This window comes from Bubalus bubalis, chromosome 14 (assembly GCF_019923935.1).
Source record: "Bubalus bubalis isolate 160015118507 breed Murrah chromosome 14, NDDB_SH_1, whole genome shotgun sequence".
Lineage (NCBI taxonomy): Eukaryota > Metazoa > Chordata > Mammalia > Artiodactyla > Bovidae > Bubalus > Bubalus bubalis.
Window position 1 is genome coordinate 56,325,362 of NC_059170.1, and position 23,073 is coordinate 56,348,434.

The window sequence follows — 23,073 nt, forward strand, 5'->3', positions numbered from 1 at the left end:
TGAGTCAACTCTTCACATGAGGTGGCCAAAGTACTGGAGTTTCAGCTTTAGCATCATTCCTTCCAAAGAAATCCCAGGACTGATCTCCTTTAGAATGGATTGGTTGGATGTCCTTGCAGTCCAAGGGACTCTCAAGAGTCTTCTCCAACACCACAGTTCAGAAGCATCAATTCTTCGGCGCTCAGCCTTCTTCACAGTCCAACTCTCACGTCCATACATGACCACTGGAAAAACCATAGCCTTGACTAGAATGACCTTTGTTGGCAAAGTAATTTCTCTGCTTTTGACTATGCTATCTAGGTTGGTCATAACTTTCCTTCCAAGGAGTAAGCATCTTTTAATTTCATGGCTGCAGTCACCATCTGCAGTGATTTTGGAGTCCAGAAAAATAAAGTCTGACACTGATTCCACTGTTTCCCCATCTGTTTCCCATGAAGTGATGGGACTGAATGCCATGATCTTCGTTTTCTGAATGTTGAGCTTTAAGCCAACTTTTTCACTCTCCACTTTCACCTTCATCAAGAGGCTTTTTAGTTCCTCTTCACTTTCTGCCATAAGGGTGGTATCATCTGCATATCTGAAGTTATTGATACTTCCAGCAATCTTGATTCCAGCTTGTGTTTCTACCAGTCTGGCATTTCTCATGATGTACTCTGCATAAAAGTTAAATAAACAGGGTGACAATATACAGTGTTGATGTACTCCTTTTCCTATTTGGAACCAGTCTGTTGTTCCATGTCCAGTTCTAACTGTTGCTTCCTGACCTGCATACAAATTTCTCAAAAGGCAGATCAGGTGGTCTGGTATTCCCATCTGTTTCAGGATTGTCCACAGTTTATTGTGATCCACACAGTCAAAGGCTTTGGCACAGTCAATAAAACAGAAATAGATGTTTTTCTGGAACTCTCTTGCTTTTCCGATGATCCAGCAGATGTTGGCAATTTGATCTCTGGTTCCTCTGCCTTTTCTAAAACCAGCTTGATCATCAGGAAGTTCACGGTTCACATATTGCTGAAGCCTGGCTTGGAGAATTTTGAGCATTACTTTACTAGCATGTGAGATGAGTGCAATTGTGCGGTAGATTGAGCATTCTTTGGCATTGCCTTTCTTTGGGATTGGAATGAAAACTGACCTTTTCCAGTCCTGTGGCCACTGCTGAGTTTTCCAAATTTGCTGGCATATTGAATGCAGCACTTTCACAGCATCATCTTTCAGGATTCGGAATAGCTCAACTGGAATTCCATCACCTCCACTAGCTTTGTTCGTAGTGATGCTTTCTAAGGCCCACTTGACTTCACATTCCAGGATGTCTGGCTCTAGGTCAGTGATCACACCATCGTGATTATCTGGGTTGTGAAGATCTTTTTTGTACAGTTCTTCTGTGTATTCTTTCCACCTCTTCTTAATATCTTCTGCTTCTGTTAGGTCCATACCATTTCTGTCCTTTATCAAGCCCATCTTTGCATGAAATGTTCCTTTGGTATCTCTGATTTTCTTGAAGAGATCTCTAGTCTTTCTCAGTCTGTTGTTTTCCTTTATTTATTTGCATTGATTGCTGAAGAAGGCTTTCTTATCTCTTCTTGCTGTTCTTTGGAACTCTGCATTCAGATGTTTATATCTTTCCTTTTCTCCTTTGCTTTTCACTTCTCTTCTTTTCACAGCTATTTGTAAGGCCTCCCCAGATAGCCATTTTGCTTTTTTGCATTTCTTTTCCATGGGGATGGTCTTGATCCCTGTCTCCTGTACAATGTCACAAACCTCATTCCATAGCTCGTCAGGCACTCTATCTATCAGATCTAGGCCCTTAAATCTATTTCTCACTTTCGCTGTATAATCATAAGGGATTTGATTTAGGTCATACCTGAATGGTCAAGTGGTTTTCCCTACTTTCTTCAATTTCAGTCTGAATTTGGCAATAAGGAGTTCATGGTCTAAGCCACAGTCAGCTCCTGGTCTTGTTTTGGTTGACTGTCTAGAGCTTCTCCATCTTTGGCTGCAAAGAATATAATCAATCTGATTTCGGTGTTTACCATCTGGTGATGTCCATGTATTGAGTCTTCTCTTGTGTTGTTGGAAGAGGGTGTTTGTTATGACCAGTGCATTTTCTTGGCAAAACTCTATCAGTCTTTGCCCTGCTTCATTCTGTATTCCAAGGCCAAATTTGCCTGTTACTTCAGGTGTTTCTTGACTTTCTACTTTTGCATTCCAGTCCCCTATAATGAAAAGGACATCTTTTTGGGGTGTTAGTTCTAAAAGGTCTTGTAGGTCTTCATAGAACCATTCAACTTCAGCTTCTTCAGTGTTACTGGTTGGGGCATAGACTTGGATTACTGTGAATAAAATAGTGAGAACTCACACAAAGGAATCCACTGGAATACAAGACCTGGCATAACCCAACCACCAATAGCATCCTGTGCAGGACACCTCATCTAAACAACAAACAAAACAAAAATACAAACCCAATCATCAGTAGATATGATTACCACCTCACTCAGTCTTGCCCATCAGAGGAAAAACAAACAACTAAACAAAAGCTCAGCACAAATCTCACTCTATAAGAAGCTACAGAAACCACTGGACCAATCTTAGAGGGCAGAAACCAAAATGAAGAAAGAATTCAGCCTTGAAGCCTGGGAAAAGACCTCAAACACAATAAGTTAAAAAAGAAATAATGAAGAGGCAGAGAAATACTATACAAATGAAGGAACAAACTAGAAACACAGAAGTCCAAATAAATGAAGAAGAAATAGGCAAACTACCTGAAAAAAAAAAAAATCAGAATAATGATAGTAAAGATGATCAAAACCTTGAAAGCAAAATGGAGAAAATGCAAGAATCAATTAACAAAGACTAGAAGAATTAAAGAATAAACATGCTGAGACAGACACTATTACTGAAATTAAAAATATTCTAGAAGGAATTGATAGCAGAATGTCTGAAGCAGAAGAATGAATTAGTGAGTTGGAAGATAAAATAGTGAAAATAACTTCTGAAGAGCAGAATAAAGTAAAAAGGATGAAAGGAACTGAGGATAGCCTCAGAGACCTCTGGGACAATATCAAATACACCACCATTCAAATAATAGGGGTCCCAGAAGAAGAAAAGAAAAAAGAAAGGGTATGAGAAAATTTTTGAAGGGATTATAGTTGAAAATAATTTCCCCAACATGGAAAAGGAAATAGTCAATCAAGTCCAAAAGGCACAAAAAGTCCTGTATAGTATAAACCCAAGTAGAAACATGCCAAGACATACTAATCAAATTAACAAAGGCTAAACACAAAGAATATTAAAAGCAGCAAGGGAGAAGCAACAAGTAACATACAAGGGAAACCCCATATGCTTAATAGTTGATCTTTCAGCAGAAATGCTGCAGGCCAGAAGGGAATGGCAGGATATATTTAAAGTACTGAAAGGGAAAAATGTACAACCAAGATTACTGTACCCTGAAAGGATCTCATTCAAAATTAATGGAGAAATCAAAAGCTTTTCAGACAAGCAAAAGTTAAGAGAATTCAGTACCACTAAACCAGCTTTACAACAAATGTTAAATGAACTTATATAGTCAAGAAATACAAGAGAAGAAAAAAATTTACAAAATCAACCCAAACAATTAAGAAAATGGCAATAGGAACATATATATCAATAGTTACTTTAAATGTAAATGGATTAAATGCTCCAACCAAAAGACACAGACTGGCTGAATGGATACAAAAACAAGACCCATATATATGCTGTCTATAAGAAACCCATTTTAGACTTCAAGACACGTATAGACTGAATGTGAGAGGATGGAAAAATATATTCCATGCAAATGGGAAGCAAAAGAAAGCTGAAGTAGCAATCCTATATCAGACAAAATGACCTTAAAATAAAGAAGGTTACAGGAGATAAGGAAGGACACTGCATAATGATCAAGGGATCAATCCAAGAGGAAGCCATAACAATTGTAAATACTTATGCACCCAACATAGGAGCACCTCAATACATAAGACAAACACTAACAGACATAAAAGGAGAAATTGACATTAACAGAATAATAGTAGGAGACTTTAACACCCCACTCACACCAATGGACAGATCATCAAAACAGAAAATTAATAAGGAAACACAAGTCTTAAATGATACTTTAGATGAGATGGATCTCATGGATATCTTCAGGACATTCCATCCAAATGCAGGAGAATACACCTTCTTCTCAAGTGCACATGAAGCATTTTCCAGGATAGACTGCATCTTGGATCACAAATCAAACCTCAGTAAATTTTAGAAAATTGAAATCATATCAAGCATCTTCTCTGACCACAATGCTATGAGACTAGATATCAATTACAAGGAAAAATCTGTAAGAAACACAAACACATGGAGATTAAACAACATGTTACCAAAGAACCAACAGGCTACTGAAGAAATCAAAAAGTTTCTAGAAACAAAAGACAATGAAAATACAATAACTCAAAGCCCATGGGATGCAGCAAAAACAGTCCTAAGAGGGAAGTTTATAGCAATACAATCCTACCTCAAGAAACAGGAAAAATATCGAATAGACAGCCTAACTTTACACCTGAAACAACAGAAAAAAGAAGAACAATAAAACCCCAAAATTAGTAAAAGGAAAGAATTCATAAAGATCTGAGCAGAAATAAATGAAAAAGAAATGAAAGAAACAATAGTAAAGATTAATAAAACTAAAAGCTGTTTCTTTGAGAAGACAAAAAATTGACAAACCTTTAGCCAGACTCATCAAGAAAAAAAGAGAGAAGAATCAAATCAACAAAATCAGAAATGAAAAAGGAGAGGTTAAAGCAGACAATGCAGAAATACAAAGGATTATAAGAGACTATTATGAACAACTTCATGGCGATAAAATGGATAACCTGGAAGAAATGGACAGATTCTTAGAAAAGTTCAATCTTTCAAAATTGAACCAGGAAGAAATAGAAATTATGAACAACCCAATTACACGCACTGAAATTGAAGCTGTGATCAAAAATCTCCCCAAAACCAAAAACCCAGGACCAGATGGCTTCACAGTAGAATTCTATAAAACATTTAAAGAGTTAATGCCAACCCTTCTAAAAGTCTTTCAAAAAATTGCAGAGGAAGGAACACTTCCAATCTCATTCTACGAGGCCACCATCACCCTGATACCAAAACCAGACAAAGACAACACACAAAAAGAAAACTACAGGCCAATATCACTGATGACCATAGATGCAAAATCCTTAACAAAATTTTAGCAGAATTCAACAACACATCAAAGAGCTCATACACCATGATCAAGTTGGTCATGGTCATTTATTCCAGGAATGCAAGGATTCTTCAATATGTGCAAATCAATCAATGTAATATACCATATTAACAAATTGAAAGATTAAAAACCATATGATAATCTCAATAGATGCAGAAAAAGACTTTGACAAAACTCAGCACCCACTTATGACTAAAACTCTTCAAAAAATGAGCATAGAAGGAACTTTCCTCAATATAGTAAAGGCCATATATGATAAGCCTACAGCAAACATTATTCTCAGTGGTAAAAAATTGAAAACATTCCCCCTAAGATCAGGAACAAGACAAGGGTGTCCACTTTCACCACTATTACTCAACATAGTTCTGGAAGTCCTAGCTACAGCAATCAGAGAAGAAAAAGAAATAAAAGGAATCCAGATCACAGAAGAAGTAAAGCTCTCACTGTTTGCAGATGACATGTTACTGTACATAGACAACCCTAAAGATAGTATCAGAAAATTTAGTGAATTTAGCAAAGTTGCAGGATACAAAATCAATACATAGAAATCACTTGCATTTCTATATACTAACAATGAAAAATCAGAAAGAGAAATTAAGGAATCAGTCCCATTCACCACTGCAACAAAAAGAATCAAATATCTAGGAACAAACTTACCTAAGGAGACAAAAGAACTGTACACAGAAAATTATAAGACACCAATGAAAGAAATAAAAAATGACATAAACAGATGGAGAGATATTCCATGTTCCTGGGTAGGAAGAATCAATACTGTGAAAATGACTATACTACCAAATGCAATCTATAGATTCAATACAATCCCTATCAAATTACCAATGACATTTTTCACAGAACTAGAACAAGAAATTTCACAATTCATATGGAAACACAAAAGATCCCGAATAGCCAAAGCAGTCTTGAGAAAGAATGGAGCTGGAGGAATCAACCTTCCTGACTTCAGATTATACTACAAAGCTATTGTCATCAAGACAGTTTGGTACTGGCACAAAAACATAAATATAAAACAAGATAGAAAACCCAGAAATAAACCCATGCACCTATTGGTACCTTATTTTTGACAAAGGAGGCAAGAATATTCAATGGGGCAAAGAAAGCCTCTTCAATAAATGGCGCTGGGAAAACTGGACAGCTACATGGAAAAGAATGAAATTAGACACTTCCTAACACCATACACAAAGATAAACTCAAAATGGATTAAAGACCTAAATGTAAGACCAGAAACTATAAAATTCTTAGAGGAAAACATAGGCAGAACACTCGATGACATAAATCAAAGCAAGATCCTCTATGACCCACCTCCTAGAGTAATGGATATAAAAACAAAAGTAAATAAGTGGGACCTGATTAAACTTAGAAGCTTCTGCACAGCAAAGGAAACTATAAGCAAGGTGAAAAGACAACCCTTGGAATGGAAGAAAATAATAGCAAATGAAACAACCAAAATATACAAGCAGCTCATACAACTCAATGCCAGAAAAACCAACCCAATCAAAAAGTGGGAAAAAACCTAAGCAGACATTTCGCCAAAGAAGACATACAGATGGCTAACAAGACATGAAAAGATGCTCAACATAGCTCATTATTAGAGAAATGCAAATCAAAACCACAGTGAGATATCACCTCATGCCGTTCAGAATGGCCCTCATCAAAAAGTCTGCAAACAATAAATGCTGGAGAGGGTGTGGAGAAAAGGAAATGCTCTTGCACTGTTGGTGGGAATGTAAATTGATACAGCCACTATGGAAGACGGTATGGAGATTCCTTAAAAAAACTAGGAATAAAACCACCATATGACCCAGCAATCCCACTCCTAGGCATATACCCTGAGGAAGCCAGGGTTGAAAAAGACACATGTATACCATTGTTCATTGCAGCACTATTTACAATAGCTGGAACATGGAAGCAACCTAGATCCCCATCGACAGAAGAATGGATAAAGAAGTTGTGGTACATATACACAATGGAACATTACTCAGCCATAAAAAGAAACACGTTTGAGTCAGTTCTGATAAAGTGGATGAACCTAGAACCTATTATACAGAGTGAAGTGAGTCAGAAAGAGAAAGATAAATATCATATTCTAATCCACATATACGAAATCCAGAAAAATGGTTCTGAAGAATTTATTTACAGGGAAGCAATGGAGTAACAGACATAGAGAATAGACTTATGGACATGGGGAGTGGGGAGGAGAGAGTGAGATGTATAGAAAGTGTAACAAGGAAACTTATATCACCATATGTAACATAGATAGCCAATGGGAATTTGCTGTATGGCTCAGGTAACTCCAACAGGGGCTCTATATCAACCTAGAGGGGTGGGATGGGCAGGGAGATGGGAGAGAGGTTCAAAAGGGAGCCGATATATGTATACCTATGGCTGATATTGACTATGAAAAGCCTTCGACTGTGTGGATCACAATAAACTGTGGAAAATTCTGAAAGAGATGGGAATACCAGACCACCTGATCTGCCTCTTGAGAAATCTGTATGCAGGTCAGGAAGCAACAGTTAGAACTGGACATGGAACAACAGACTGGTTCCAAATAGGAAAAGGAGTATGTCAAGACTATATATTGTCACCCTGCTTATTTAACTTCTATGCAGAGTACATCATGAGAAATGCTGGGCTGGAAGAAGCACAAGCTGGAATCAAGATTGCCGGGAGAAATATCAATAACCTCAGATATGCAGATGACACCACCCTTATGGCAGAAAGTGAAGAGGAACTAAAGAGCCTCTTGATGAAAGTGAAAGTGGAGAGTGAAAAAGTTGGCCTAAAGCTCAACATTCAGAAAATGAAGATCATGGCATCTGGTCCCATCACTTCATGGGAAATAGATGGAGAAACAGTGGAAACAGTGTCAGACTTTATTTTTTTGGGCTGCAAAATCACTGCAGATGGTGACTGCAGCCATGAAATTAAAAGACGCTTACTCCGTGGAAGGAAAGTTATGACCAACCTAGACAGCATATTCAAAAGCAGAGACATTACTTTGTCAACAAAGGCCAGTCTAGTCAAGGCTATGGTTTTTCCTGTGGTCATGTATGGATGTGAGAGTTGGACTGTGAAGAAGGCTGAGTGCCATGCTTTTGAACTGTGGTGTTGGAGAAGACTCTTGAGAGTCCCTTGGACTGCAAGGAGATCCAACCAGTCCATTCTGAAGGAGATCAGCCCTGGGATTTCTTTGGAAGGAATGATGCTAAAGCTGAAACTCCAGTACTTTGGCCACCTCATGTGAAGAGTTGACTCATTGGAAAAGACTCTGATGCTGGGAGGGGACTGGAGGCAGTAGGAGAAGGGGACGACAGAGGATGAGATGGCTGGATGGCATCACTGACATGATGGACGTGAGTCTGAGTGAACTCTGGGAGTTGGTGATGGACAGGGAGGCCTGGCATGCTGTGATTTGTGGGGTCGCAAAGAGTCGGACACGACTGAGCGACTGAACTGAACTGAACTGATGGCTGATTCATGTTGAGGTTTGACAGAAAACAACAAAATTCTGTAAAGCAATTATCCTTCTATAAAAAAAGTAAGTAAAAGAAAATCAGTAGTGTCAAAAAGCTTCATGGTTCTGTCAATAGTGAATTGAATGTGAATTTAATCTCTTTATCAAAAAATCTTGAACCATTGGCCTGATTTATTTTCTTTTTAGTCATTCCATTTACATGGATGGTGACAGTGATGTACAAAGAAGACCAAATTGTTATTATTGTTTTGAGGGGAAATTGTAAGATGTATGCTTTTAGGTAGGTTATTTGTAAATTCTTTGGTAAAGCTGGTAAACTATTTAGAAGCTGTCATAGTTGAAGCATATTATGAAAAATGTTAATTTGAGCATTTGGCCATCAGTGCTGTGTCTCTTTTGAGCCCAGAGGAACATAAACCTCAATCAATGCCTCTGTAACCAATAATGGATCAGATCAGATCAGATCAGATCAGTCGCTCAGTCGTGTCCGACTCTTTGCGACCCCATGAATCGCAGCACGCCAGGCCTCCCTGTCCATCACCAACTCCCGGAGCTCACTCAGACTCACGTCCATCAAGTCGGTGATGCCATCGAGCCATATTATCCTCTGTCGTCCCTTCTCCTCCTGCCCCCAATCCCTCCCAGCATCAGAGTCTTTTCCAATGAGTCAACTCTTCACATGAGGTGGCCAAAGTACTGGAGTTTCAGCTTTAGCATCATTCCTTCCAAAGAAATCCCAGGGCTGATCTCCTTCAGAATGGACTGGTTGGATCTCCTTGCAGTCCAAGGGACTCTCAAGAGTCTTCTCCAACACCACAGTTCAAAAGCATCAATTCTTCGGTGCTCAGCCTTCTTCACAGTCCAACTCTCACATCCATACATGACCACAGGAAAAACCATAGCCTTGACTAGACGGACCTTTGTTGGCAAAGTAATGTCTCTGCTTTTGAATATGCTGTCTAGGTTGGTCATAACTTTCCTTCCAAGGAGTAAGCGTCTTTTAATTTCATGGCTGCAGTCACAATCTTTAGTGATTTTGGATCACGGTAGTATAATTATTATAGTATAATGTTCATTATACTTTTTTTTCTTTTTGGAGGATTATATAAATGAAAGTAAGCATTTGCTAATACACTCCCAAACCATTAAAAAATCCGCACAACAGGACGTCTCCTGCTTCCTATTTTTGACACCGACTTGTACGACACCTTTGACTTATATATTAAGAGAAAATGGAAATTAAAAGTATCCAAGTGAGGTGAAAATGAGTTCAGGAAATGAATATTACATAGCAAGCACCCTATTGTTATTAGGTTAAGAAGTTCCCAAACTCCAACCAAAATATCATAGCACTCAAAATTAGATTTTGCTTATTCAAGGTTAAGTGAATATAAAAATTTTGAGGTAAGGAATCTATCAAAGGAAAGAACAAAGTTTCAAATGGTCACCAGAGGGCATAAAGCACTTTGGAATGACTGTTACAAAATACTTCAAATTTGCAATGACTGGATAGCAAGACCCACAAATGCCATAGTGTGGGCAGGAGGTTTCAAGCTAAACATATTAATAGCCTCCTCTGTTACCACAAAATAGTTGTAGTTTGAAGCAGAACTTATAAGACAATTACCTGCTTTACCCATAGTCATCTTTCCCTAAAGGGAAATTTCATTCTTAAAGGGGCAAAGTAGGACTTCCCTGGTGGTCAAGTGGTTAAGAATCAGTCTTGCAATGCAGGGGACATGAGTTCCATCCCTGATTCAGAAAGATGCCACATGCCTTGGGTCAGCTAAGCCTGTGAGCCACAACTACTGAAGCCCATATACTCGAGAGCCTGGAAGCTGCAACTACTGAGCTCATGCTCTATAACAAGAGAAGCCACTGCCTGCACACCACAACTAGAGTGTAACCCCTGCTCATTGCAACCAGAGAAAGCCCATATATAGCAACAAAGACCCAGTGTAGCGAAATAAATAAATAAAACAAAAACTTTCATTTAAAAAGGACTGCTGCTGCTGCTCAGTCATGTCCGACTCTGTGTGACCCCATAGATGGCAGCCCACCAGGCTCCCCCGTCCCTGGGATTCTCCAGGCAAGAACACTGGAATGGGTTGCCATTTCCTTCTCCAATGCATGAAAGTGAAAAGTGAAAGTCAAGTTGCTCTGTCGTGTCTGACTCTTTGCGACCCCATGGACTGTAGCCTACCAGGCTCCTCCATCCATGGGATTTGCCAGGCAAGAGTACTGGAGTAGGGTGCCATCACCTTCTCCATTAAAAAGGGCAGAGTAGACTAAACTTAATCAGTAGATAATGGCCAAACATTTACTTGACTTGAGTTTTTGGTCAAGGTATTTCCAAGCTGTACCTAAGGTGGCCACGTAGAATTCTCATTAAAAACAATTAAAATGTAACTGCATCATTGATACATAAGAATAAATAGAGACTGGATTTTTAGACCAATCAAAATTAGTTGTCTTACCTTCACTGAACTGCATAGAATATCACACTGATATAATTATACCATCACCCCCTTCAAAAATGTAATGGTTTACCTAGATCAGTGATTCTCAAATTTTTGGTCTCAGGAAACTTCTATGCTTCTATGAACTATTGAGGAACTAGAAGGAACTTAGGTTTGTGTGGGTCTGTCTCCATTTGCTATATTAGATATCAAAACTTGACATTTTAAAGATAAGAATATATGAATACACTTTCCCATTAAATATACCCATTAAATTCATTCCCATGAATACACCAATTTCCCCTTAAAATAATGTCACTATATGCCATGTAGACTATAGAAAACTCCATTGTGCACTTGTGAGAGAATGAGAGAAAAAAAAATAAATGTAATGTCTTAGTATTTTTATGAAAAGAGTTTTGACCCCATGAATGCCCAGAGTGCTGCAAACAACACTTTGAGAACTGCTGGCCTAGAAGACACAAATTCTTTCTATAATGTAATTCACAGGCTGTTTAGTACTTCATTTTTAGATCTCTTTCTACCCACAGTCTCTCTGTGTCTCCTGGCATATTCTGTTTTCTTTAACAACATCCGTTTATTCATTATTAACATGGAATACTTACCACATGCCTCTGTGTCTGGCATTGATCTAGTCCAACAGGGAAGGTATGATCCTTGCCTCCAAGATCTGACAGCATAGGAGAATCTCGCCATATGACTGGCCAGCTACGATTGATTCATGCTCTTTCCTCCAACTTCTGTGCTCTCCCTACTTCCCCAAATTGAAAACTCTTACTTATCCTTCAAATCCAAGGTCAAATATTTCTTTCCAAATGAATTTCACCCCAATATTGTAATCAACTTGATGCTTGTTTATTACATTGCAAACCTTATAAAAATGTTCCATTACTCTTTTTATTTGTTTTTATGTAAAGAAAGTTAAAGAAAGTCATGACATAATCTGTAAGAAATTAAAGTATTGAGGCACTGAAGACAGTTTAGTTGAGAGCAGTTGTACTGTTTATGTTGTGTAGACTGGAGGCCTCTTAGAGACAACCAGGATGGTGACATTAATTGGTTTGGGTGGGTACTCTATTTTCCAAAGTCTCTTCTGTTTAAGGAGTTGGAAGGAAAAACTTGTCTGGCTTGTCTGAATCATCTAGGAGGAAAAGAGCCATAAAGTATGGATGCTTCCACCCCCCTCTCCCACTACCCTCCACTCTCCCATCTAGACCCAACAGCCCTGATGCAGTTGGTGCTATTAGGAAAAGTGAGTAGTAGGAAGCACAACACTAGACATCTGCTTGTTGCTGGTCTTCCTTTGAGCTTTAGGGGGAAGAGTCTTTTTTCCCCCTTGAAGATCCAGGATGGCACAATGTTCTCCCTTGATAACTAGGCTCAAAGGAAAATTTTTCACTGGACAGATAGTAGCAGTAAAATAATGTAATAATACAGGTTATTATCGCTGGCTCTAGAACTAGTCTTTGTGAGTTTAAATCACCCCTCACTAGCTATGAAAAGTGGGGTTGTTGTTTAAACCATTTGTGTTTCACTCTGCTCATTCATAACATTGGAATAATATTAATGCTTTCTTCATTGAAAAGAGTAAATAATTCTATCTATCTGTCTATCTAGTGTCTGATCTCCAGAATGAGCACTAAATAGTAATTAGTGTCACTGGAACGCAAGGTTTATAAAAATAAACACTTTTGTTTTCCTAGCTGTTCTGTTTCCAGCATCTGGAATAGGATTTGGAATATAACATCAATCAGTGACATTTGTTAAATGAATGGATGAAAGAATCCACAGTCAGAATGGGTAGGGCCCATTATCAAAGGCAGTACCATTTTACTGACAATTATGCTGCCGTTGCAGATCCACCAATCTGTCCCTGTCTGTGACTGTGAAGTGGAGCTGAACTCCAACATTAGGGCTGTGCAAATCCCTTTGGCTTTTGATGCATTCAGAAGATGCAGGAATTCTCTGTAGAGATAAGGTTTGCATCAACTTTGAGATGTGGACTCAAACCAGTGTTAATTTAATTGGGATTAAGTATAAGATAGCTACATTTTATCTCTGTTTTGTGATATAATTTTCACTGGTTATATCTCCATCACAACACTTATCACATTGTACCATACTTGTGTCTTCTTCAAAAAATAGCAAGAAAAATCTTATAGGCTTAGAAATACCAAACCAAATTTTAAGGAAGCGATTTTACATGGCGTGTGCTATTAGGCAGTGGGATGAGTTACTGAGGACAAGAAATGAGTCTTCTTTTATGTAAGTCTTCCAAAATAAGATATGGTTCAACCTGAATACTAAAAACTGATGTAGGCTTTTTAAAATATTCTTTTTCCCTTGGTTCTTTCCACAATATTGCAGAAAGCTAGGTCATATTAAGTAGGAAATAAAAAGAGAAAGGTTTTCAGTCTCTCCCTGACAGTGCTGTTTTTCATAAACATCAATCTTGTAAAGTATAGTGATCTTTTTTTTTTCCATAGAAGAACACTGGAAGATAAACAAGATCCAAATCCATATTAGATTTGGAAAAGGAAAATTTGTGGGTAGAAAAAAAATCTACAAAACCATTGCATGCATTATGCTGTCAATATATCAACCAAAAGGAAACTCAGCCTTTTATAAACACTGTAATGGTCTTGACAACCTTCCTATGTAAACAAGTGAAATGTCAGCCTTTTAGGGAGAAGAGTCTTAGAGTTGCTTACTCAGGAAAAAAATAATGATTTAAAAGTGATTTTGGAATGAACTTTAGATTTTAAAAAAGAAAGAGTTGGATTCAAGGATAGAGTAAATTAAACAGAATCATTTGAGATGGCTAGAGCATTGATTCAGAATGGTGAAACTTATGAATCATTTGCCCTTTCTTTAACTCACTCTAGTTTTTCTTAATTTATACATTCTCTAGGGTACATTGTGTTTTTTGTAAATTAGAAATTTCAGTGCCTTTGCTAGGGATTTACTATGTGCTTGTTGTTTCTGGGCTCACTATGTTTGTTTTATGTTAATTAAAGATTATGTATTTCTTTAAATATATTAATGTATAGAAATCAAGATCATGTATTTCAAAAGTCTTGTATTTTAACTGCCTGTATGATAATATATTAATATAATAATAATTCAGCAGATGTACTCAGAAGGCTTATATTATTTATCTTGTAGTATAATGATTATAGTACCTTATATTGAAATTCCAATAGGATATGGTTAATCATATATTCTACAGATGAAAGAAAGCTTTTTTTCTCATTTGAAAGCTGCAGGAGTTATAAACATAAAAGATATTAATTACTACTGCTACTACTTCGAGAGAAACAAGTGTCATGCAAAAAGTTGCTGTGAGAGAGAATCTTTACATTCTATAAATGAACATTGATAGAATAAAAGAAACATACCAGCCTTAGAAAAGCAAAGCAGAATTGGAGGCGAGTTTACCTAAACCCTAGTAAAGTAGTTATCATGTTTTCTAGACGATCAGGTCTGAATCATATTCCTATCCACCTACAATTAGAATTCCCAAAGGCAAAAGCCAGAAACTTGTTCCTGCTTGCCTTCCATCAGGGATTTCAATTCCCTGGTTGGTCTACTATGTCTGAGCTTGTGGGGCAAAGCTCTACCTTGTGGCTCACCAGAGTACAAGGTAGAGTTTATACTTAGTTTTCTCCCTATACAGAACTAGGCTGTGTTGGTAATAATTTAGAAAAACATAACAAGGTGCAAAGATGATTTAAGAAGATTTGTTCAGAACCTGATTCTCTTCATTACATTTGTGCCACGAGATGAAGGTGAGCAGAAACCCAGGGGACAGATAAAATTTGTTAATTAATGTTTCCTTCCTGCAGCTCTGGGGATTCTTCTGTGGCCCTCTGTCTTTTTCTTGATCACTGGCAAACACAACAGTGAATGTGCTGTTCAGTCCATTTAATACCAGTACCACACATTAATTTTCAAGAAGAGTGCTGCATCTTTTTTTGTGTGAGAAATATAATCCAATACACTCTTTTGAATAACACATAATTTATAAAGTAGCTAATGTCTTAGACAGATGTTAGTTCAAGGCTGACTTGTTTCTCTTCAAAAAGTTACAGATATGGACATATTAAACAGACATCTAAGTTTTCAGAGGCTAATGAAACACAGATACTCTTTCAGCTTTCTAGGCACATAGCATAGGAAATTTTTACATACTGTCAAATCAATTTGCTTCTTAAGAACAAAAGGGAAAAATAAGAAAGCACTGATACAATTTGGTACAAGAATATGTTGCTCTATTTTTATATTAAAGATTACATTGATGAAATGTGTCCTTAAAAAAAATAAGAGATAAGTATGCTTCAAGGTTTGAGCATCTGGTTTTTGTTTCTGTCATTTTTATTTTGTTCCAACTTATTTTTCTTTGGTTTATTGGGCCTGCGAACAAATTATCACATGAATTACCATATGAAGGCAGAGTTACCTTGAAACCTTCCTGGCATTCAGTATCTCTGCAGGGCTCCAGCTAGACCACCTGTTCAGCTGGAGCTGGTCTGTTTCCCAGGCCAGGAATTAGGGGGACAGAGTAAGACTGTGACAACAAGTGAAGTGGTTCCCCATCATAAGAGGATATGGAAAATAAATGACAATCATTTTTGGTTAATGAGAATCTTCAGATTTCCATTTTATAGTCTGTTCTATAATTTGGGATGCAGAGGGAGAAGACGTGATTGTTTCTGGTAAAAGTACACTGTTTTGGATATTGTGTACTGTAGCAATAAAGTACAAATGTCTAAGGAGGAAAAGGGTAAAAGGAACATACTAAGCTATGTCTGGGAACATTGGGAGTACATATTGTTTTTGGCCTTTCCTAGACTTTCATGACACAGCAAGATGCCATAATATAATGTTAATATAAAACCAAATTTCATGTTTAAAATGTGGGTTTATTCCCCTTGAAAGTTTTATATTTCTGGATTTAATTTCTTTATACAATCACAGACATGAAGTGAATCCCTACTGTGAGAACATGTTTATAACAGTAGGAGAGAAGTAAAACAGGTAACACTTCCTGAAAAGTTAGATGTTTAAGTAGTTTTCCACTATGATAGCTTCTATCAGATAGCAGCACCTCAAGAGCCACATCCCATTTTCTTCAGTTTAAGAACCAGACACTGATAACCACAGAGGAGGAAAATACTACAGTGTTTAGACTCTGTAAATAGATGATAAGCATTAAAGGTGAAGCAGCATCAGACGTATATTTTTGTGTTGCTTTTTGATGTTTTCTGTAGCCTACATTTGCTATATAATTTCTGACTTCTTGCATGACTGAGATCACCTTTCTTTATTAAGAGAAAAGCACAAATCAAAGTTTTTTCCCCCTGATTTCCATGATAGAAAATGAAAAAAAAAAAAAAAAAAAAGAAAAAAGAAAACAAGCTTTAATAAGTTGGAAAAATATTTTTCTCACTTTTAAATGTTTATATCACTCATACAGTTAGAAATGAAAATTAGAATTAGATCATACCTTGAAGAGAATCTGTATTTTTCATACATCATGAAATAGTCATCAAATCACCCATATAAAAATAATTGAAATGATTGATAGAATAACATTCAATGATTGTAAATGAAATTTATGAGAGATGTGCCCCTAATTTAAATGTATATAATAGACTGATTCAACAATTCATGGGCAAATTCTCATTATGATAAATCCAAAAACTAATTGGAAAACTTTAATGGCCTAGGTAAACATGAAAACAGACTGAAGCCAGGAGGGAGAAAAAAAGACACTCTCTTGACAGAATCCCTAGGCACAGTACAGTAAAATCAAGAATAGAACCCTCATTCCCAGCTTCTCCCAGAGTAGGTAAAAAGAGATCAGTCTGTGAAGACCAGGAGAGGTAATTGCTTTGTTTAATGTACAGAAACCAACATAGAGAGTCAAGAAAAGTGAAGTAAATTCCAAACAAAAGAATACAACAAATCTCCAGAAACTGATATTAATAAATCAATTGATATCAATAAGAGAGAATTAAAACCATTGTCATAGAGATGCCTACAAGATCAAGAAAATAATGCATGAGCAAACTGAAAACTTCAATAGAGGTAGAAAATATTTAAAAAGTACTAAAGAGAATTCAAGAAGCTGAAGAACACAATAACTGAAATGAAAAGTTCACAAGAGGGGTTTAAAATTAGGATAAGCAAAAGAAAGGAGCAATCAATCTAAATATAAGTTATTGGAAATAGTTCAGTGAGGGGAGCAAAAAAGAAATAGACTAAACAAAAGTAGAGAAAGCTTAAGAAATTAATGCTCATCATAAAGAAAAGCAGCATGTGCATTATGAGAGTCCCAGCAAGAGAAAGCTGAGAGAAACAACCAGAAAATTTACTCAGATAATGGCTAAAAACTTCCCAAGTCTTAAGAAGAAAACTTATATCCAGATCAAAGATGTCAAAGGTCTACCAAAAAAGATGAATCCAAACAACTCCATAGACCAAGACACATTATAATCAAATTGCCAAAGGTCACAAAGAGAATTTTGAAAGCAGCGAGAGTAAAGCAACTTTATGTGAAAAGCAATGTGTCACATACAAGGGAACTTAAATGATAAATTCAGTGTATTTTCAGCAGAAACCTTGCGGGTCCAAAGGGAATAGGTTGTATATTCAAAGTAGGAAAAGAAAAGATTTACCAATCAAAAATACTATACATAGCAAAACTATCCTTTAAAAATGAAAGAGAGATAAAGACCCTTAGACAAACCAAATCTGAAAGGGTTTATTACCACTAGATTGCCTTTTAAGAGATATTGAAGGAAATGAAGGGATGCTAAAAACACCCAATATGATAGTATAAGAAAGTATGAAACTTGTTAGTAAAGATAAATATATAAACACAAAATACTATAGTACTGTAAGTGTGAGTTAATCACTTTTCAGTTCAGTTCAGTTCAGTCGCTCAGTCATGTCCGACTCTTTGCAACCCCATGAATCACAGCATGCCAGGCCTCCCTGTCCATCACCAACTCCCAGAGTTCACTCAAACTCACGTCCATCAAGTCGGTGATGCCATCCAGCCATCTCATCCTCTGTCGTCCCCTTCTCCTGCCCCCAATCCCTTCCAGCATCAGAGTCTTTTCCAATGAGTCAACTCTTCGCATGAGGGGGCCAAAGTATTGGAGTTTAAGCTTTAGCCTCAGTCCTTCCAAAGAATACCCAGGACTGATCTCCTTTAGGATGGACTGGTTGGATCTCCTTGCAGTCCAAGGGACTATCACGAGTCTTCTCCAACACCACAGTTCAAAAGCATCAATTCTTTGGCACTCAGCCTTCTTCACAGTCCAGCTTTCACATCCATATATGACCACTGGAAAAACCATAACCTTGACTAGATGGACCTTTGTTGACAAAGTAATGTCTCTGCTTTTTAATATGCTGTCTAGGTTGGTCATAACTTTCCTTCCAAGGAGTAAGCATCTTTTAATTTCATGGTGGCAGTCACCATCTGCAGTGATTTTGGAGCCCCCAAAAATAAAATCTGACACTATTTCCACTGTTTCCCCATCTATTTGCCATGAAGTGATGGGACCAGATGCCATGATTTTAGTTTTCTGAATGTTGAGTTTTAAGCCAACTTTTTCACTCTCCTCTTTCACTTCCATCAAGAGGCTTTTTAGTTCCTCTTCACTTTCTGCCATAAGGGTGGTGTCATCTGCATATCTGAGGTTATTGATATTTCTCCCGGCAATCTTGATTCCAGCTTGTGTTTCTTCCAGCCCAGCGTTTCTCATGATATACTCTGCATAGAAGTTAAATAAGCAGGGTGACAATATACAGCCTTGACGTACTCCTTTTCCTATTTGGAACCAGTGTGTTGTTCCATGTCCAGTTCTAACTGTTGCTTCCTGACGTGCATACAGGTTTCTCAAGAGGCAGGTCAGGTGGTCTGGTATTCCCATCTGTTTCAGGATTGTCCACAGTTTATTGTGATCCACACAGTCAAAGGCTTTGGCATAGTCAGTAAAGCAGAAATAGATGTTTTTCTGGAATTCTTTTGCTTTTTCAATGATCCAGCAGATGTTGGCAATTTGATCTCTGGTTCCTCTGCCTTTCTAAAACCAGCTTGAACATCTGGAACTTCACGGTTCACGTATTGCTAAAGCCTGGCTTGGAGAATTTTGAGCATCACTTTACTAGCATGTGAGATGAGTGCAATTGTGCAGTAGTTTGAGCATTCTTTGGCATTGCCTTTCTTTGGGATCGGAATGAAAACTAACCTTTTCCAATCCTGTGGCCACTGATGAGTTTTCCAAATTTTCTGGCATATTGAGTGCAACACTTTCACAGCATCATCTTTCAGGATTTGAAATAGCTCAACTGGAATTCCATCACCTCCACTAGCTTTGTTTGTAGTGATGCTTTCTAAGGCCCACTTGACTTCACATTCCAGGATGTCTGGCTCTAGGTCAGTGATCACACCATCGTGATTATCTGGGTCGTGAAGATCTTTTTTGAACAGTTCTTCTGTGTTTTGTTGCCACCTCTTCTTAATATCTTCTGCTTCTGTTAGGTCCATACCATTTCTGTCGTTTATCGAGCCCATCTTTGCATGAAATATTCCCTTGGTATCTCTAATTTTCTTGAAGAGATCTCTAGTCTTTCCTATTCTGTTGTTTTCCTCTGTTTCTTTGCACTTTTAATTCTAGTATAGAAGTTGAAAGGGAAAAGTATTAAAAGTAACTATAAAAATGTAAATAAATACACAATATGTAAATTGTGATAACAACATAAAATATGGAAGGAGAAGTAAAAGTGTTAGGGACTTGAATCTACGGTTTTATAAATTCCATCTTTCAGGAAAGTCCTGTGATCCAAAACACTAGGATAAGCAACTGGGCCTAATGCCTCTGGGTTTTGGGCATTTGTCAAATGTGAAGATAGGGCAAGTCCTTTTCCTTTTTACTCCTATACAAATATATATGCATTTTCTTCTTGGCTTCACATATTTTCTGGAATTTTCAAACTCTGACTTTCAGGAGTATAACATCTAAAACAAATTGTCATCCTCATTTTGTATTCTGAGCCATTTAGTCAAGAGTCATTCACTTTTAGCTGAGGTTACATTTGGCTTTTAGCTGAAGTTAACATTTATTGAAAATTTTGTCTCTTTTGTAGCTCAGAAAATACACCTTCTCTTTGAATTTCTAAACCTTACGTAATTCCAAGTTCCAGAAAAATTTTTTCAAATGTCTCAGCATTCTGCTTCTTGATTATATTTACTCTATTATATATAGACATCACAAAGTTGTCTTTAATCAAATTGTTTAATTCTGCGTAGACTTTTTTTTTGGCTCCATTGCATCTTAGTGGTGGCACATGGGGTTTTTGATGCATCATTTAGGATCTGTTGTTGTGCTGCAGACTCTCTAATTGTGTTGCATTGGCTCAGCAGTTGTGGCACATGGGCACCAGAGTGCATAGGCTTCAATAGCTGCAGTGAGTGGGCTCTCTAGTTGTGGAACTGGGCTCCAGATTCTGCTTAGACTTTTTATACAGAAAGTTCCCAATCTCTCTCATCTGAAGTATGCAATTTAATCAATGATAAATGCATGTTTTGCTATTATAATTATGGTGGTAAGAAAATCTGTTAAAAATAGATTAACTGTATATTAAAATAACTTGTGTTCATTGTAAAACAAAATAAGATGTTTGATTTTTTTGAAGTAAGATCAGAAGTCTGTCATCCTCCTCCTCCTTCCTCATCTGTCCTTCATCGACCTCTACCCCTGAACCCTGGTGGCTCAGATGGTAAAGAATCTGCCTGCAATACAGGAGACCAAGGCAATGGCACCCCACTCCAGTACTCTTGCCTGGAAAACCCCATGGACGGAGGAGCCTGGTAGGCTGCAGTCCATGGGGTCGCTAAGAGTCAGGCACGACTGAGGGACTTCACTTTCACTTTTCACTTTCATGCATTGGAGAAGGCAATGGCAACCCACTCCAGTGTTCTTGCCTGGAGAATCCCAGGGACGGGGGAGCCTGGTGGGCTGCCGTCTATGGGGTCGCACAGAGTCAGACACGACTGAAGCGACTTAGCAGCAGCAGCAGCAGTTTACATCCCTGGGTCAGGAAGATCACCTGGAGAAGAAACTGGCAACCCACTTCAGTATCCTTGCCTGGAGAATTCCACAGACAGAGAAGTCTGGTGGGGTACAGTCTGCAAAGAGTCAGACACGACTGAGCGACTAACACTTGCACCTTCCTGAACCCCAGCTTTCACAGGCTAGTGTTCAGCACTGCTTGGCAGTTTAAATTTATGTTTTAAGACCATTTCCAGGCTTTATAGTATACGTGATAGGTGCATATACTAGATATGATTTGACTTATTCATTTTAATATCTATAAGGATAACTTGTACCAGCTTTTATAAGACATATACCATGGAATCTCAGTGGCTTAGCACCATATGTTTGTTTCTCAGTCATGTCACAGTTTGATGTGGTTTTGCTGAGGTTCTTCCATATTTTAGTGAGGTCATCTGGAACACATGGCCTCAAAGGTCACTGCACTCGGGTGTAAGAAATACCACAGAGACATATCTGCTCTTACCTGTCCTGCTTGGAGGGGACACACATCACTTTCACTGATGGTTCACTGGCCAGAAATAGGCTGACACGTGGAGTCAGTTACCTGGTTATTTGGTGAGCACTCATTGTCCTCCACCTTCACTTCACATCTTCAAGGTATCTCCTATGTTAGTATACATGGATATTCCAGTGAAATTTTATTATTTATTTATTTATTATTTTTGGCTGCACTGGGTCTTCATTGCCCCACACGGGCCTTCTCTTGCTGTGAGTGGTGGCTATGCTCTACTGGTGGTGTAGGGATGAGAATAGGGGCTTCTTATTGCAGTGCCTTCTCTTGTTGCAGAGCACAGGTTCTAGGGTGTACAAGCTTCAGAAGTTGAGGCACATGAGCCTAGCTTCCCCATTGCATGTGGAGTCTTCCCAGACCAGGGTTCAAACCCGTGTCCCCTGCACCAGCAGGTGGATTTCCAATCAATGGACCACCAGGGAAGTCCCCAATAAAATTTTTAAGTTAAATAAAATTTTATATAATATAAACTGCACCCAAGCATCTATTTTTTTTTTCTGCTCATAAGGCATAAAATTCAATCGTTAAAGTTCATTTTTAGTGATAGAAAATAAAACAGCTAGATAATTGCCCAGATTATTTAAGGTCTTTAAACATTATAATAAGTGGAGATAATAGGGATTCAGGACAAATATTTGTCTACTGAGATACTGAATTTGCCTTTCTCATCACTGTGCTTGAGGAAATGAGTAATCCTGAAGCTAAAGGGCCTCAGGAATATTTTGGCTTTAGAAAGATAAGCTGAATAATGGCTGACTGATGAGGTACAGTTTTGAAACAACCTGAATTTGCTCTGTATTATTTCTGGCCAATAATGAGAACATTATAGGGACAAAAGAGTCCTTTGTACCTCTGATCTCATAATAAGAGCTGTTACTCCTATACCCACCCTATTCACAGTGTGACTGTCTTACCTTTCCATTCAATAACAGTCTCATTGAAAGTTTTTGAACTGTTAGTTGTTTTTCTCTGAAATGCTACAGTTACAATGTTATTGACTAGAAAATTTCCATCACCAAATTTATACAATTTGATTTAAAACTTAGTAACTGATACCAGATCTTTAAAATAATTAATTAGTTTGGCTATATTGAGTCTTAGCTGTGGCACACGGGATCTTCACTGTGACTCACACACTCTCTAGTTGTGTCACACAGGTTCCAGAGCATGTGGGCTCCCACTTCCCCTGCATTGCAAGGCAGAGTCTT